Below are 17,185 nucleotides of genomic sequence, written 5' to 3' on the forward strand. Positions count from 1 at the left end.
GAGAGAGAGAGAGAGAGAGAGAGAGAGAGAGAGAAGGAAAAAAAACACCAAAAGATTGATTTCTTGGTCGGACGTGCAATCACGTAGTGTGTGCTAGGCCTGTGCATAATGGGCTTTGGCCCGCACCGTCCGAAACACCCGATCCGTCCAACCCGTATAAAGACGGATTCATCGGGTCAAAGTTGAATATCGGGTTTAGAATTATGAACCCGTCGAAACCGTGAAAGTGAAAGTGAAACCGAAAAATTCTCTGTGAATCTCTTCTCCCCACTGCGAAACCCTACCCTCTGTCGCCCTTTTCTGCTTCTCTCCACTTCGTTTCACGCCGAGCACCACCAAGTTCCAACGCCTTGCCACCGGTAATCTCTCTCTCTCTCTCTCTAAGATCTAACTTGTGTCCATGTTTCATTCTGGTAAGTACTCTGGATTTCAACCTACACCGTACCTTCCTAAGCATCAACTGCCATAGTTGATAAATTTTACAGAACATTGATAAATTTCAACCTACACCGTACCTCTCATGAAGAAGACTTGAAATCTTGCTTAATTTGCAATAATCCCTTCAATACCAACCTGATGAAATCCCTGTTGTTTTTTTTTTTTGAATATATATATGTTTCCTAGCTATGCATATAAGTAACTCTATTATTGTTCAGAAACCAGAAGAAGATCAGAACCACAAAATCTGACTTCCCAAAATCCTTCCATTCCATAAATGTATATATCCGCAAGAATGAATCACAACAGTACTGACCTTACACTCCCACCGCACAAAAAACATAGAATAGAAATATATGGTAAGCAACGACAGATTTCATGACATATATAGGCCAACCTAAAGAGCTCCCTATTTGGTAGACACGTAACCATCGAGACAAATGGCTGAAACTCTGGACACATGCCGCTTTCTCCAAAAGAAAGATGCATGCAAACCCTCCCTTTCTGAAAGAAATAGGAATTGGGTGTCTGTCTTGACCCAATGGTAACCCAAATGGTTCTCTTGATGCAGTTTGTCTCAGGGGAATATGAAGCTAAACCTTGGATACCATCCTTCTACTTTTAAATTAATCCCACCCATATGAGCAACCCTTTGTTTGTCAAAAAAATACGGCATCCCCATCTTAATTTAATCAGTGGGTAGCCTAAATGCAACATTGTTTATGGGTATATTTTTATTTTAATTATTTTGTTAGATAAATTCAATGCAAGTGACATCCTCCCCTGTTGCTTTTTTCAGTGTTCTGCTTGTATGAATATAACTCTAAGATGCTACTCAAAGAATTATCATCACAAGATAATACTTAAAAGCTTGAGTGCTTTTCACCCATCCATAGTGCATAATGGGAATTTTATGAATGTTTGATTTCCTAGCATCAAAAAGAAAATGTACAAGTGTCCCAACTGATTGTCGGATTTTATATTGGTTTCAAGATTCGTGCAACTTTGTGATAGACTCTATCCGTTAGTATATAGCCCTTCCATATTTCATGCACTGCCTCTTTATGAACAACTGCAGATTTTCTTCTTGATTTTTCTGTTTTGCTGTTTGTCTGCTTCAATTACAACCGTTGTGGTGGCTGAGATACCCTTTTGAGTGGTGGTTGTTCTGTTTTGCTATTTTCCTTGCTGCTACAACAAGATTTTCTGCACTGGTTTGGGAGTCATGTGCATGTTGATCTATTGTTGTTTGTATATTTCTATTTTCTTCAATAACACAGTGGTTCAAGGTTAAGAATGGTTGTTCATGGTGGCTTGAGCTGAACTAAGTAAAAATTGAAAGCTACTTAATGAAAATGAAAATGAGGATGCTTACGAGTTTATATTGTATGCAAGAAAACAGAGAACTTCCATGAAAATAAAAAAAAGTGGTGAGGTTTAGAATGAAAAGTGGCGAGGAAAATAGCTCTTGATAATGTCATTTTGGCTTCAACTTTGCCTAACTTCCTTCTCAACCAAGTCACTACTACCTTTTTGTAGTAACTTAGCTGTGTTTTGAGATCAACAATCTGAAAAAGTTTTTAAGGCACATAACTCTTGATAGCATTCACCAATCACTGCTTGAAAATTCGAAATATGCCATTTTCATGGCTGTAGCAATGGACTGATCTGTTTGTTTATGTTGACTTGCTTGGAGATATTTATAATATTCAAGGTCTTTTGTAGGTGGTGTACCTAACTTGCTTCTGTAAAGAATTTATGTTCTTTTAACAAAGATTTAATTGTGTTTGAAATACCAAATAAAAAGCTGATATAACAACTCTTTATGAAATGGTGCAAAAGACTTGAATAAAATTGGCTGTTTGAATTGAAGTATGAGGAGCTGATACAGCAACTTCGTTGGTAGATATTCTAGTTTCCATTTTGGTGGTTTCATGAGCTAGTGTTGGCAGCTTGGTACACGTTGAACTCTGAAATTAATATAGTTGAAATTTAGCATAGCATTCTTAGCTCTCTGATTTGAATTTAAGGTAACTTAACACAGATCACTAACTAAAAAAACAAAAACCCGGTACTGTGCGGGTCGGGTCGAGTCGGACCGGATCGGATCGGACCGGACCCAAACCCAATTGGAGTGCATCGGATTGCAGCCCTAATGTGTGCAATGTGTACACAGTTACAATAACTACCACTACTCGTAAATAATACATTATAATAATTTACACCTGAAGTTATGATCAGACGGAGTACCGGAAGTCAAGGACAATATTTGGTGGACCCGAAAATCTGTAATTTCCTTTTATATATATATATGGTCAACTTTTGTCTTGATTTCTAATCAGCTTGTTTAATCCATGCACTTCTTCCAACAAGCTTTTGAATATTCCAAAATATTTAAATTAATGCGCCACAGTTATTTATTAACTAAAGTATGATGATCAATAGTACTTCTGGATCTACTGACTTGTAATTATCCATTGCATGCAATTACTAGCCTATTGTTTATGTTTTCACCTAATGACTAAAATTTTCGTAAATTGAGTTTTTGAAAAAAAAATGTCTCAAAAAACTTAAATTTCATCCTAGATTAGTTTTAGAGATAAAAAATTTTTATCTCTATTTCGTCTCAAAAAACCTTTCTCAAAAGATTTTTGTAGATTAAAAGTTTTGTCTCAAAAAATTATTTTTAAGGAAGAAATTAGACAAAACCAGTCGAAATTGTTTAAACGAGATTTTGTTTTTAGACGAACCAATTTCGTCTCAATAAATTGTTCGAATGGAATAATGTTCAATTCGAACCAACACTTACCGTTCGAACTACAAGAAATTTTCATTCAAATAAATGACCATATTCGAACTTGTTTGAACGGAAGGAGTGTTCGAATAGATTTTATGCGTTTGAACAAATAAATTTTTCAAATAACTTGTGTTCGAACGTAAATTATGTACGTTCAAACCAACTATTTATTTTTTAAATTCTTTCTGTTCGAACGAGGTTTTGCATATAAATGTTGTTCGAACAAATGTTTTATTGATTGAACGAACGCACAGACTGTATTTCTCAATTGTCATTTGAATTTGTTAATTTTTATTCGAATGGGTCTGTTCTTGTTCAAATGGATTTATAAATTATAATTAACCGTTCAAACAGATTATTTACCATTCAAACAGTATTAATCATACAAAATTAAACTTAATTAAAAATCTCATATTAATATTACAAAAATTTTAGTTCAAACATCACAATTGTTCAAATGTTTGGGAACATTATAATAGAAAGACAATTAAAGAAAAAAATAACGTTTAAGATTGTGGTGGTGGCATAGAGTTTTGGGACATCACGATTGACTGGAATTGTTCAAACATTTTTTGGTTATTCAACTACAGCCTCTCTTCTAATCTCGCCTTAAGATCCGCTGCTTGATCTAATCGGGTCAGCAACTATTTTTCCTTGAACCTCAATCGTTCTGTCTCAAGTGTTACTTCCTCCAATTTTTTAGTCTTGTCGTCATTCGATTTGGCTCGAGAAGAGGATGATGATGTTGATGATGGTTTCACACAACGTCCTAAGCCCATCAAATATCCAGAACGTGATCCAAGAACTTGAGAAAAGATCTGACCATCGTTGACAGGTGATTCATCAGATGAATCCGCATTAGTTTCCTTAAGAGAAATCATATTGTCCTACAAAAATAAAAGTATTAAAGTTAGTATAAGTAACAAAAAGATTATTAGAAAATGTAATTAAAAAAATTTAAACTTATATAATTTGCCTCTGTTTTGGGACTGGTCCCAACACCATCATGATTTTTATGTATTTTAGCATATAATTAGGTCATATCATAGTCAGCAGGACTTTCTTCTTTCTGTAAAAAGAAAATCTATATCAGAACTTCAATAAAAAAATTGTATTATATGTTAATATTTAACAGGGACTAAAATAACTTACCATTTTGTTAAACAAAAGATAAAAAGATTGAGAACCCACATGATGGTGTATCGTTAAATTTGATCTATTTGATTTGCTCACAATACTCCATTGTTAAAAAAAATATTATGTCTATTGTTCAAACATATCAAAAACCTTCTCCCATTCGTTTGGTGTCATTCCATGGAATGGATTTTGGCGCACCTCTATTGTAGTACAGAACTTTTGATAGTATGCATGGCATCAACCTTTATACCTCCGGAATGCATTCGACATCAATTCCTTAACCATTTGTCGATCCTCTCGTCGGCCAAAATTAAGTTCAAACTTTTCCTTTCAAAAATTATAAACAATTAATATAAATACACAGTAACTTTAAATTAACATGTTATACTTAGCTTCTTGGGATGTAGCTTATTACTAGACAACGATTTTTGATATCGTCTTTCACATCTTGGGAAATTTTAGCCCAGGAGGATGTAGCCATCGGTGTACCAACATACATGCGAGTAAGCGTACCAACATAAGAAGCAAGCCCCGCTGTTGAATCTCCAGAGCCACCGGTGTGATCATTAGGAATATAAACTTTAATTTTACCCACTTTCCTTACTTTCTCTATGCAGACACCATTCGTAGTGCCTCGACCTTGGTACTGACTTACAATAGCTATATTTACAGTAATTAAAACACATATTTTAATTAAATTATTTTTATTTTATAGAAATATATTATTTAAATCGAGCATTAAATAAGGTATTTAATTTGATAAAATACTTTGTTCTCGATCTGGTGATGTTGGCCCATTATTGACGACAGTTGAACCACATAGGGAGTCGGTAATAGATGAGGATGACGCACATATTGTTTTGCATTTATGAGGCATATCTGTTTGACATTGTAATAAATTATTATCCAAACAAACGTTATAGATATTTATAAAAATGATACTTATACAAATATATGTTTGAAATTCATTCACTATCAGTTTTGTTTGACCAGTCACCCTCATCCCCACTAGATACTTCAGTTGATTCATGTTCTCCCGACATTTCACCCTCAATTACTTCAGTTTGAATATTTTCTCTACTTAATGGGACTATGTCATGTTGGCTTAGATCAATAAATAGATTAATATCTGATTCGTTTTCTTGATAGACTTCTTCATTTGTTGGACTATCAACTTCTTTATGTGATTCGTCTGCCTCAAGAATGTAATCATATACACTTCTTGGTGCAAATTTCTCCACTACCTGGCATGGATTCCTGTACTCCGGATCATCTAAACAAAAAACTCGATTCCCTTGTCAAACGAGAACAAAAGGATCGTCCTCATATCATGTGCGAGATGTATTAACACTCGCAAAATATTCATCGTTACGCACTCCTAACCTAGGATTTGAGATATATCACCAATTACATTTAAACAACTATACCATATATCCCCCCACATACTTTAACGCTACGATATCTTATACAATTTCATAGAAGTCAATGTTATCATCTCTATGGCTTCCTTCGACTACGACTTCACAATTTTGAGTTTTCCTATATCGTTCTCTATCAGCTGTATAAAATCTATATCCATGCACCCAACAACCTAAGTATTGATGGTTCGCCTGGACGGACCACGTGCCAGAGCATAAGTTTTGGTGAGATTTCTTTTGAATTTTCACCATATTTCGATAGAACTTATATCAATAAATATTATTATAGTTATATCAATATTTGATAAAAAAAAGTGAAATTTAGTGGTATGAAATTCGTATTATAAGATGGGGCTTTACAGTAATACCGTATGTTTAAGCCACGAGGCGAATTTCTCTTCTTGCATCTTTTCTACATCAATTATACAATTCATACAAAGTAGTTGTATATGTTTGCTGCACATGTTTATGTGAAGTATTAATTTTTATCAAGTTATACTATATTATTATACATGATCTTAAAAATATTATTGATTTAAAGGATCATCACTAACCTCAAATAGTGGTCAATCTCTGTGCAATATTCAAGACATACAATCAAGCTCTTTCAAACTCTTATCCACATAGGTCATAGCCCTCTTGTGCCCCTATGGAACGTACAATTTGGAAAAATACGGTAAATGTCGAAGAGACTCTCATTTGTTCACCATCATAATTTTGATCCAATCTCGTAAATCTAGTATCAACCCCACAAAAATACATTGAACAAAAGGTATACCACTCATTATCAATGTATAACTCTGCAAATGGACCTTCCGGACGAGTTTTATTCCCCACAGATTGCTTAAGTTTTTCCAAAAATAATTCAATAGGAAACATCCATCTATACTGAACTGGGCTAGCGACTAGAGTCTCACGAGGTAGCTGTACAGCCAAATGAACCATTACATCGAAGATTGAATGAGGGTACAAACTCCAATGCTTGTCGTTTTCTCTTTCGAACTCTTGCATCTTTACCAAATCTATTTTCTAAAACATTCTCAACTGCACAATAATATCATTTGTAGACAACTCTGACAATAATGACTTGTTTTCAACCCTTCCATCAAATATCGTTTTATTTGAACTCCATTTATGATCATGTGGTAAATATCGACTGTGTCCCATGAAACATAATTTCCTACCATTTGTCAACCAATGAGACTGTGTATCTTTATTGGAAATAGGATAAGCCATTTTACCTTTCGTGCTCCACCAAGACAAGTTCCATATGCTGAAAAGTCATTTATTGTCCACATTACTATAGCATGCATCTTAAACTCTCGCGATGATGCCACATCATATGTACTGACACCCTGATCTCATAACTCTTTCAACTCTGCAATCAATGGTTACAAATATACATCTAACTGGTTTCCTAGTGACCTTGGCCTTGGTATCAGTAGAGTCATTATAAAATATGGATAATTCATACACTTCCAAGGTGGCAAGTTATAGGACATTAATATGACAGACCAAATACTGTGAGAAGTGCTCACGTTGCCAAATGAATTAAAACCATCTGTTGCTACACCAAGACGTATATTGTGAGGTTCTTCAACAAACTATAGATACTCGATGTCAGATTTCTTTAATTGTAAGGAATCAGCAGGATACGAAAGGAAGTTTTTACTTTAGACTCTTTCTATGTGATGCCAAGACATATCTTTCGCAGACAATTGGGACGTAAACAATCTTTGAAGTCCAGAAATCAATGAAAAATGTCTTAACACTTTTTGGGATACATTACACTTTGAAGTCTAGAAACCATATTGACTCATGACACACTGGACATGAATCAAATTCTGCATATTGCAGCCAGTAAAGAACACAATCATTTTTACAAGTGTAGATGATATTATAATCAAATCATAGCCCTCGCTTCAATTGCTTTACTTCATAAAAATTATGAAGTACTACATTATCTTGAGGGACAGTCTCTTTAAATAATTCTAGCAACATGTTGATGACCTTTGTAGAAATACGACTAATAGACTTAATATAGAGCAACCTCACCCTGAAAGACAACTTGCTATGATGGGTGCATCCCTTATACAACTTTTGTTTTGCATCCTCCCACAGTCTTCTAAAATTTTCATAGCCCTCAAATGATTGTATAGACGTTCATTCTCCATCTCTCCTCCCAAATATTTCTGCACCCAGATCGCTTAACATCTTAATCATATCCTCTTCATTGTCATCACTGTCATTAGAAGAATCCACATTTATGTCATCCATGTCGATGTTGTTATCTTCCTCCATTTGATTAGACTAACTGCTAAATCTAACTCCTTTAGGAAATAGTTCGCCATGTAAGACCCAAGATGAGTATTGAGGATCGATTCCATTTCCATGTAAATGTTTCTCTACTACTACAAAATTATAAGAACTAAGATTTTTACACTCATTGCACGGACATCTTATAAATTCTCGACTGTCAACACTCATGCGAGCAAACTTTATAAAAAATTTCACCCCTTGTGCATACTCCTTATAGTCTAGCCAAAGTCTATCTCCTAACAGCATCCAACTCTTCTCTATTGGATTTCCGTTACTCTTCGTCTGTCTATAAAAAAAACCTAATTCATGGCATAAACATTTACAACAGTCTTTTCATATTTACTATTTCTATTTTTATAAGTTAGTTGGTCATATCTCATTCGAAAGACTATCATCTATATTGCATATATACTCAGTTTAAACTCTAATATTAGTAAAATTTTCGGTAGCATTTCCTTACAATTCTCCAAGTATGCTAGTCACGATAAGTCGTCGACTCTATTCATGGGCGAGAAACTTATGGACCACATACCCGAAGAATGTAAGCAAACATTGAATCGAAATTTTAATTGACTAACACAAGAGTTTAAACTGAATATATTTGCCATATTGATGATAGAATCTCAAATTGTCCACTTTGGACAATTCAAGAGTTGTACCCAAATATTATTTAAGAGAATATTTGACCAAAACTCTCGAACGGGTCTAAGGCAATGTTTTGAATACCGTACCGGACGCTGTACCAGTCAAGGCACTGGAACGAAATATTTCGGTACCGGTACCGTTTCGGGATAGCGTTTCGGGATAACATTTCAGAATAATCGATATATAAATAAATTATATTCCAAAATTATATTCCAAAATAATAGTTTATATATAAATAAATTATATATAAATATATATATATAAATTATAAATAGTCTAGAGGGTTAAAAAATAAGCTTGTAGTTTGAAAAAAATGAAAAAAAAAGCACTAGCCAAAATATAGGCCGGTACGAAATAGATAGTACTTGTACCGTCTGGTACGAAAAATTTTGGCCGTACCGGCCGGTACGGTACGAAATTTAGAACTATGGTCTAAGGTTCAATTGCATATAAAAATAACTCTAAAATCCATCTAGTTCATAACTAGTTAACCATGCCACTAGTAAACCAGCTCCTACAATTATTACATTTGAAATTAAATCACATTCCAAATCACCAATATTATTCTTATTTTATAAGTACAAATTTTTATTTATATATTAATAATTCTTATGTTTAGTATATTTTAAGTTTTAATTTAAATTGAAGTATCACGTATTTTTTTAATTCTTATGTTTATTATCTTTTAAATAATAATTATAATTTAATTTCACTAAATTTTTATTATACATTATAGTTTTAATTTAAGTGGGAGATCACTCATATGTTTCTTCTTTTTTAAGTATTAATTATAATTTATCTCTACTTATTTTTCAATTATACCATATAGCCTTTAACCTAATTATTTTTTAAGTATTAATGAATCTTATGTTTCTTATATTTTAAGTATTAATTATAATTTAAATTTACTTATTTTTTAATTATACCTTATAGTTTTTAATAAGTTATCTTTTAAGTATTAAATTTTAGTTTAAGTATTACGGCATAGGAGTACAACAGTTCGAACACTTCAAATTCTGTTCAAATAGGAAAACGCATTCGTGGGGAATCAATTTGTTAGAACGGTTGCAATCCAGATTCCAAACACGAAACAGAAACAAAACACAATTTCAGAGAATACATTCATGGGATAAATACAATCTCATAAGATGCATATTTCACAAACATTGTAAAAACACAAATATATTTTCATATTTGTTCAAAAACAAAAATATATTTCCACATCCAAATACAAATATATTTACACATTTCTCACATCCAAATACAAATATATCATTCTAGCCTTAATCTTTTTGTTCAAAAACAAAAAGGAAAAGAACTAATTAAATTGAAGAGAACATAAATTTGAGTTTTTTAATAAAAAAATTCCATGGAAATAGAATATCAAAGTAAATAAACTTAGCAAATTGAAGAGAAAGAAATAGTTGATGTTAGCATGGTCTCTCCCTTTCTCATGCTCATGATCTCCTTCACGCTCTCTGTATCTCAAAAACAAAATTTTCCAAATGTCCAACACGTTTGTACTTCTTATTTCTTATTTTCACGTTCAAACGAAATTTACTAACCATTTGAACTCGAAAACAGAGAAGTCAGAAACATTTCCCACTTAGATCAATTCAGCCCACATCCATTTGAATATCAATTATATATGTTCGAACTGATAATTGAAAGTGTAATATGGCGCAAATTGATCATGCCACAGCTTATCAATGGTACCAATGTATTTTATAAGTTCAAACGCTGCAAATTTCCATTCGCACATAATTAAACCGTTCGAATGGTAATAACAGACCATTCCAACGTACAGTATATATATATAATTATATTATATATCTAATTTTATAACTATATATATATATATAAAAGTATAGGTATATATAAGTATAATATAAGTTAAGAATATATATAAGTCTAAATATATAGTAGAAGATAAGGATATTGTAGTGTATTATAAGTATATTATATAAGAGTATATGATATAAGTATATTAAACATATAAATATATTATATATAAGTATACTATATAGTATTAGCATAAGTATATACTATATTATATGATAGTTATAAATATATAAGTAGTATATAAGTATTAGTATAAATATAAGTATATAATAATTAAGTAGTATAAGTATATATACTATATTATATAACACATATAATAATAATTAACGTGGTACTTTTTTTCCATTAGAACGGTAATCCTAAGACGTTTGAACGGATAAAATATTTATGGAAACCATTCAAACGACATAACTATTTTGATGAGATACTATGATGCCTAATAAGATCAATGGCCCCGCTGATCATGAGGTTCGTCAGTTGGTTGTGGGTCCAGATGCTCATTCTTATAATGGGAGCAAGAGCATCAAACAAGTGGACTTATCTAGTTTTGTCAAGATCACGAACATTATAATAGCCAACAATATCAATCCACGACTGCACAAGACTGAGATGAGCAAGGATCGGGCACGATTTATATTACGGGTCGCTCGTGGGGTGCCTATCAACCTAGCAAGATATATATTTGTTAGGATAATTTCAGAGGTCACCTATACTACGATAGGTAGAGTTTTATTTTATTCAGTTACTTGATTACTCATTTTGATATATATAACACTTTTACTTATCAAAAAGATTTTATGACAGATATATTATCATTTGGAGTCCTACTCACGCGATTTCTTTTAGCGAAAGGAGTCAGGACAGATGCATTTGAGCGTGTTCGGGAGCTTATTGGACCGATCAACTCAACGACCTTGTCACGTAGCATCGGACACTCCATATTTTGTATTTGTCCACCTATTACGCGGTCAACACTCATGGAGGTGCACAGGGCGTGTTTGGTGAGGCATCTACAAATGGTGCATCACGTAGTGCTACTCGTGAGGAGATTGCAGATATATTGTGTTCAGAGATGCGTTCAAGGACATCAGAGATCATTAATGTAATCCAGGTCGCCCTCGTAGAGATTGAGTTGAAGCTCATGTCTCGAGTGCCTGGCAATATATATAATATTAACTTGGGCGACCACTTGTTATCGGTCCGCTACTTCATGACGACTAACTTTCTGTATATTTGGATGATGTCATATGTTGGGATTTAATGAAGAGAAAGAGGCCGCCATTTGTTATTAAGTTTATTATTCTAGTACTTAATAGCTAGCGTTGTTATCACAACGTATTCTGCTTAAATTTCCTCTGCAATTTCTTAGATAAATACCTTTCATGTGTACTTCCTTCTGGAAATTTACATAGCCAGTTCAATTCCCTCTTGGGTGATGAATTTTGGTGAGTATCCTTGGCACCACGGATCCTCGCCTAGACCTTCATGAGGAACGGGGCGCCACAGTTTGGTACCAGAGCACATGTTTGCAAATTACTATGGGCAACTCTTCGTATATTAGGACAATACCAAAAAGTAGGAGTTATTAATCTAGTACTATAAGCTAAAGTTAATGTTAGGCTTGAACTGTGCTTAGGATCGAGAGATGGGATAGTATGTAATAGGCTTGGGTTATGTGGCAGAACTTGTGGATGGTGTGATCAACTGCAAGGAGAGCAAGTGTTGAGTGGTCATGAGGGAGGATTGTCTGGCAGAGGAAGAGATGAGGAACTAGCAATAGTGCTAAACAAAATATCGGACGTGTTGGAACAACAATATGAGATGTACTATTATCACATGCAAGTTCAGCTGTTAGGATCCCCCAAGGAGAAAGTAAGGGGATGTGTGTACGAGAAATTTTTGGCTCAATTCTACCTGAGATTCTTTATAAATGAGGAACCAGTGAGGGCAAAAAGGTGGATATCTGATATTGAAATGACTTTTGGGGTTTGCAAATGCATCGAGGATCAAAATGTGTTATATGCGAGCTCCCTCCATTAGGGAGGGGCAACTCTATAGTGGAATACCCATATATATGCAACTCCTTACCACGGAATTGGGAGCAACAAGAAGAATCTCATGGGAGAAGTTCAAGAAATAATTTGACAACCAGTATTTTTTAAAAATTATGAAGAATTAGAGATTTAAGGGAGCATGACGGTAAAGCAGCATGCCGCCAAATTTATGGAGTTGGGAAGGTTTGCCCCTCATCTTATCTCTACAGAAACCATGAGGGTGAAACGATTTCAGGATAGATTGCAAACCCACATTAGGACACAAGTATCCTATCTGGAGATTATGAATTTCCATAAATTAGTTCATAAGGTGTCCATAGCCAAATGAGAACAACAAAACTTGTTGGTTGTATCCCCAAATCTAAAGAAACGTATGGTGGCAGGCGAAGGAAGTAATTCAGGAGCCCTACATAAATTCATGTCAAGGACTAGTAGACCATCACCAATCATTCTAGGTTCACGAATGGGGGGAGGATGCTAGTGTGTAACGTTTTCCATAGATCTCATGAAGGAGATTGTCGACAAGCCCAGAATGTGTCCTACATGTGTAGACATACATGACATCTTGAGATTATTCCAAGTACCACCAGTGTAGCAAACAATGCTCGGTGGAGGATGTGGAGGCTTATAGCAGCGTGTGCAAGCCAAGGTATATGCACTTATCTCGTAAGAGGTCGATGAGGATGGCATAGAAACGCAGGAAGCCGACGTCATCACAAGTATAGAGCTATAACTCTCCTTAATTAACTTCCTACATAGGAGTTCTTTATGGATAGTAAGTAGTGATGGTTATTATAGGGAGAGTTAGAGTATCACAAGTCTATGCAAGTGCCTTCTTCGACTCGGGAGCTTTCCAATGGTTTGTATCTTCCATATTGGTTAGGATGGATGGCCTTTGGATGCAACCGATGAACCAGGAGTCATAGTTGCATTAGCAAACGGAGCAATGGTGTTTTGCACCAAGGTAGTTAAGGGATGTCTGTCAGAGGTAGAGGGATTACGTTCGGAGAATAATCTAATAGTATTCGGTATGCTAGGATTCGACATTATCTTGGAGATGGATTGGTTGTTTAGGCACTTTGCAACTATAGATTATCATTCAAGGATTGTAACATTTTGAGTACGAGGAATGGAAGTTAGAATTTTTAAAGGAAGCAAATTGTGCCCGATATAAGAAGTTATTAGCTCACTTCAGGCTAAGAAAGAGTTGATAAAAGGTGATGAGACCTATCTAGTGCATCTAGCCTGAAGGAAAGGGATGCACAAGGAAGTTGAAGATATACCACTACTGAGATAATGCTCGAAAGTTTTTGAGAAATTGCCAGGGATGCCCCTGTCTGGGAAATTGAGTTTACAATTGATTTGGAACTAGGGGCTGTCCAACTCCATACAGCATCCTATAGGATGGACGTGACACCTGCAACTCCCACTTGGGATTTGAAAGAGCTTGAAGTGTCGAAACATGCAATAGAAGGTTACATACCCCCGTTCATGACAATTAAAGATGCAATGCAACTAGCATGTATATAACAGTATGCAATATTCGTAGAGGATAATTTGTTTTCTTTAAGCAATACACATTGTACCAGAAGCAATATATCCCAAAAACATAAACATACTTCATAAATCACATAATAAACTGATATTCCAAAAGGATTACAATACTTTTTCAACATGTCTGTGACACGCAACTTGGCTAAATGGAGATAATGCTCCATAATTACAGAATTGAAAATAGAACTATTGTACTAAATTGCTGAGCCGCACACGTCACTTAGCTATGATATCTAAAATCACATAAAAAAAGATAACCGAAGTAATCAATTCCTCGCCGTTGCCATTGTGTTGTGGACTATTCAACCTCATCAAGTCTGTTGTGCATGGGTTCTCGAGATCCTGATAGATCATCTACCATTATGAGGGGAATGGAAGTTGGAACAACTAAGTGAGATTTGCTTATAAATCTCATTAAGTAAGCTACTAAGCTACCAACAATATACATATGCATGCACAACAGTAAAATGACATGGATGCATCATGACATGGACGCATCATGACATGGACATTAACATGCGTGGCATGCCTTGAAAAATAGCATGACATGTGCTTAACTTTAAACAAGAGCATGATTGCACATGGACATAACATGACTTGACTAAACTAAAAGAGACATAACTTGTTCAACATATACATAGTTGATTAAATGTGAAGTCGTGGATGCTACATGAGCATTTGGGCTAGGTCTGATTACATCATGAAAACTGAACATATTTAAAACTGATAAACATCAAGTTGGCACCACCGATGTTAGGTGCCTGACTTTACTCCAGTAACCAGTTAGGTCTCAATCAAAACCTATTGACTGTACTTTGTCAACCAAAATAATTCCACAACTAGTTTAAACACTCTAGTGTTGACAAATGAGTTTCACAATGATAACTCCCCATTTTAACACTTGGGGTCATGATTAAAATAAAAAACTTCAAATGACTAGAAAATATTTTATGACATACTCAATGCATGTGACATGGCATGACATGTACAAAATGAATGTTTGACAGATGTCATGACATATTATGACATGTAACAGATAAGCATTAACTATAATAAATGACATGACATGACATCTTATAATAATTTATAATAATCATAAGTGACAGAATAAAACAGTAACAATCTTACCACTGTACATACATAAATATATCGAGAGTAAATTAGAGACTAACTTACAGTAATTGGCGTTACGAAAAATGAGCGTAAAGTCGTGAACTGAAATGAGATATTTCTAAGGTTAGAATATCTCACTAAATATTTAGAAACATAAAAATTACTTAAAGGATTTTGCAAACTAACTCCAAATTTTATCAAAATTTATATTTTACATATAAATTTTTTCTTAAAACCAAATATTAAATTAGAAAAATTTAAAATCAGCATGATTAGGAGAAACACTCCTCGGCCAATGTTTATCGGCAAAAACATGATTTTTGTTGCAATTTGACCAACCAAAAACTAATATGCTAAGACTAATTTTTGCAACACTCAAAAATCACATCCTAGGTACTAAAATCATGTTTAAACATCAACGTTCACCTTTAATAAAAGTCATAAACTTACCATATCAACAAAAGTGTCAAAACACCAAGTTTAGGTCAAATATAACCAACCCTTGATATTCTTGGTCAAACATTTTCCAAATCAACTCCAAGGACCTCAAAAGTCGATAAGTACTCTCCTAACATCTTCATCATTCAAATCTAAATGATAGCATACTTGATTAAATAACCAAAATCACAAAAACACAACCTACACAATCAGTTTGCATGAAAATCTCACAATTGTGTATAGCATGCTTTACTTAAAACAAAACCACTAGATCCTTGATTTTCATGCAACCGAATCTTTAAAAAATATAACCATATACTTTATATTCAAGTTCTAAATTTATCTAAGAATTAAACCTAGCATGACTTGACAAAAATTGCATCCGAACAACAACTCATACCCGAGAGCCTCTAGATTGAGTTTTACACAAACTCTTGCATGTATAAAATAATTCCATCAAAAGATATAAACCAATATTCTCCAAAACTAAACTCTTAACATATAGATCAAAGCCTCAAGAACAACATATGTGAAGATACAAGCTATTAGATCAAGTTTCCGTAACCAAAAATCATAACTTCACCAAAATAGAAACTGTTTTGAGTCATCCAATTTCTAAAATTTCAAAATCATGCAAAACTCTTTTATAACAGTATTAACACACTATGAATCCAAACCTAACATACATATTAACATGTTAACACTTAATCATAGTAAAATCTGCCCAAGCTTTCGCCAAAAATTTCACAAAACGTTCAAAGTTTCACACAAATATGAAAATTGTCACCACCGTGACCTTTGCATCATCAAACCAAACTTTCACCAATCAAAATGCCATAAAAATCTTCCAACAGGTATCCACGTAAACTAGGCACAAAAGGTAACAAATATATGAACATTTTGTCATGGAAATCGACTTACAAAGGGGCTGGAAATGCAAGATCAAAAACTGCCTCAAGAGTTCTCTCGATTTATCTCTATAAAAGTGAGGGACGAATGCTAAGTGTGGAACGGAAATGCATGGGGTGTGTTATATATAAAAGAGGGGCTAACATGAGGGTGGATGAGTGACCCTTGGACGACAAAGGGGTTGCATAACTACTGGCTCCAGCTATAGTCTGGCTACGGTTTGTGTAGCCCTTTTGATTCTCATCAATTGACTATTGGAGGCTAGCAAATTAGTGGTGTGCCAACCGTAGGCAAGGCCTTGAGAGGGGGAAGAAATTTATCAAGAAGATTGACTTCGTGGTAGTTTTCAGTGGGCCAAAAATGGGCCTAACCGAGTAAACTTCAATTTAGAGTATAAAGAGGGTTTCATTTAGGGTTTCGGCTGGATCAAGTCCAAATCAAAATTTTCGTGGTAAAATATAAATACTGTGATATAAAAGAGTGGTTGAGGACGTATGAGTGTATGGGTTTATAATCAAAAA

This window comes from Juglans regia, chromosome 11 (genome assembly GCF_001411555.2).
Source record: "Juglans regia cultivar Chandler chromosome 11, Walnut 2.0, whole genome shotgun sequence".
NCBI classification, from domain to species: domain Eukaryota; kingdom Viridiplantae; phylum Streptophyta; class Magnoliopsida; order Fagales; family Juglandaceae; genus Juglans; species Juglans regia.